This window comes from Octopus bimaculoides, chromosome 4 (genome assembly GCF_001194135.2).
Source record: "Octopus bimaculoides isolate UCB-OBI-ISO-001 chromosome 4, ASM119413v2, whole genome shotgun sequence".
NCBI classification, from domain to species: Eukaryota; Metazoa; Mollusca; class Cephalopoda; order Octopoda; family Octopodidae; genus Octopus; species Octopus bimaculoides.
In genome coordinates this window covers 104,143,435-104,146,895 of record NC_068984.1, presented here as the reverse complement: position 1 = coordinate 104,146,895, position 3,461 = coordinate 104,143,435, and positions in this window count along the sequence as shown.

The window sequence follows — 3,461 nt, the reverse complement described above, 5'->3', positions numbered from 1 at the left end:
TATATATATATATATATATATATTATACAATATTCAGTAATAGTAAAACTTTGAAATCTTTAAATCTGTAGGCTACCTTTAGAATAAGTCTTTAGAAATTGAAGGTTTGACTTCAGTTTCAATACAGCTAAGGAAAAAAAGTACACCCTAACAGCTTGTAAAACTAAATTTATAAAAAAATTACTTTAAACATCCTTTAGTTTGAAGGTTATTTAACTTTTATATTCCAGCCTCAGAGTTTATATATGAGTAATAAAAAGGATATACAGCTTATCCAAGAACAACCATCTATTTCAGTGAAATTGGACAATTCTTTTAAAAAATCATATGTATTTATATTTATCATGTTTGAATATGCATTAAAAGTGTATAAAGTTTTAATTTTGATGATAAATTTTTATAATTTTTCTATAATTTTATTTTCATTCCTATTGGATCCTGCTTATCTGTCCATGACAGATTTTTTTCAATTTGACTGCAATCATTTTCTCTACCTCCATTTCTAGGATGGAGCTAAACCTGTTTTCATATAAGATTTATAAATCTATTTGTTTTAGTGTCATAATTAAATAATAAACATGAAATTCTGTCAGTTTTTTAAAGATTTGCCCAATTTCATTGAAATAGATAGTTAATTCTGGGACACCCTGTATAAACCATAAACTAATAAGTACTCTTACATTCTTTAGTTCTACCTTGTCTTTTATATTACAATACAATCATTCCTGCTCTGTCTACTATGATCAACTATCTGAAAAATCAATATATAGAGTATAATTTTTAATCATATCAGTAAAATTATTTCCTATCTATCTCTAACCATCTTAAACTTAAAAGTTTAATACTTTTCAAAATTAGTTGCTCTCAAATACTGTTGGAATTCAGATTGGTTATAGACAACAATAGATGATAGTTGTTTGGATTGCAGGTTCATCTGAAGGAGTTGGCTAAGCCTACAAGGCAAATGCACCACACAAGTAGAAGTGGGTAAAATATTTATTTGAAACTCTACATTTCATAAACATTTTTTAAAGAACTAGTTTATCAATATTAGGATTGAAAAGATAACAAAAAATTGTCTTTTTTGTGGCTTATTTTCTTTTAGTATCTGTTGGGAGTAAAACAAACCCATTTTTATTGTGAATAATAGTAAAAAAAAAAAAAAAAGAAAGAAAATGATAGGAATGGTGTCTTTCTGTTAGCTATTTAGATGTGTGTTTGTGTGCGTGTGTGCATGTGTGTGTGTATATATATATATATATATATATATGTATATATATATATATATAAAATTTCCATTTCTTAGCAATGCAGATTTCTAAACACTTCAACTCTCATTTGAGCAGTTTAACAGCATCAACAACTGTTGTTGAAATGTTTTGTTAGCTATTCAGGTGCTATAAATCACCAATGAGAGCATGTAAATATTCAACATTATCAAGGGTTTTAAATGAAATTCAAATCATCACTTAATGATATGTATATTTACATAGGTAAAATGTCTTGTATGATTAGAAACTTTTCAGGTAACTAATTAATTAGTCAACAGGTATGGAAGTAATACTGATGCAACATGTAATAAAATAAAAACTTTGATTTTGTCGAAATGATATATTACAAAAACACTGATTATTTCAAATAATGCTGAGATTCTTTATAACTATGTAAACAAAAAGACCAGAATGTCCTAAGCAAAAAAAAAAAGAAGTGTAACTCATAAAAATTACAAAGGAATGCTAAGGACGAAAATATAAGAGGAAGAAAAAAAACCCTGCAAAAACTATAGAATAAACCAAAATATTAGCTGCCATAAGCAGTCATAAATTCAGAGAGGATAGATGCAATACACAACTCTACTCACACACACACACACACACATAAATGTGTGTATATGTATATATATATTTATGCATGCTTGTATATACAAATACATAGACACATTTATACATGCACACTGACTTTTGCTGATACAACAAAACACATATAAAATAGAATGCGCATGCATGCACAAACACATACACACACACACTATTTTAGAATAGAAGCAGCTATAATGTTCAGATTGTGTGGCGTTGGTACTGAGAGAAAATTTAAGACAGATTGTCATTATTGTAAAATTAAAAGATATTAATTCAAGTCAAATGAACAGGGATAAATAAATTGAAAAATATAACATTATCAAATATTGACTCAACATCCAAAATAAGGATATAGTTAAAAAGTACATATCAATCATCTCAAACATTCATAAAAAGAAAATTAAACGATATCTACAGAGGATAACATTTAAAAAAAATTTAATTCCTTACAATTAAGACTAATATTGTTAAAGAGGGCAACAGAACAGAGCTGCAGTTTATATTGATACTGTTTTTTATAGCTTGTACAGCAAGTGGTTGATTTCTTAACATGATTGACTGAACTGTAATGAACTGGCAGCGGAACAAACAATAATGAGAGGACTCATATTTCTTTATGTAGAGATGGACAGCTTTTATAGTGTGATCTTGCAATTTCTGAAGCTGTCATAAGATCTTAAAAATGTATGAATATATTTAATATGTGAAGATGAAATATACATTATTAAGAAATAAAAAGAAATCATAATAGTAATTTTATGCAGTTTGGTTTTAGTTGCTCCCTCCCATTCCCAAACACAAAATACTTGTCCCTTTTAAAAAAAACTTTCACTGGTTAATGGTACTTTAGGGAAAAATGCATCTGATACAGATGCAAAAGAACATACACTGCAGCAGTGTATGGAAAGTTTGTTTATGGGTTAATTCTAAAGTTTCTTTTTTCCTTTTCTTTTGCGTATTTGAGTAAATAATTTTTAATCACTTATACAGCAGCATTATTTCTGGAAATAATCTATAGACATACGTATTAATGTATATAGACATACACATACATATGTACATGCATGCACACATATATGCACATAGACATATTTTTATAGATACATTTATATATTGCACAGTAAAATTAGTTGCAAGTATATTTTTGTCAAATGTATATATTGCAACTTTTTTTTAAATTTTCTTTGTGAGATTGAAATGTGCACATAAATGCACAAACAACATCCATTACAAAAACAATACTGAGGTCTGTTCTAGTAATATAAGTAAAATTTTGTTGATAAATTTGATGAAAATACAGTGAGTGGATGTGTCTGACTGCTTGTATGAAAACCATTTTTATATTAATATATACATGACTAAAACATCTCAGCATGCATGTGACTACACACACACAACACAAAAATGAATATACACACAAGCACAGACATATACATATGTGTATATGTGCGTGTGTGCATATATGCATGTATGTGTTCATAGAATCCTGTAGTCACAAATTCATTTGCATACACTTATGCGTGCATGCTTATCTAAATGTTCACATTCACATACAAATGCACACAAATGGTGGAGAGAGAGAGAGAGAGAGAGAGAGAGAAA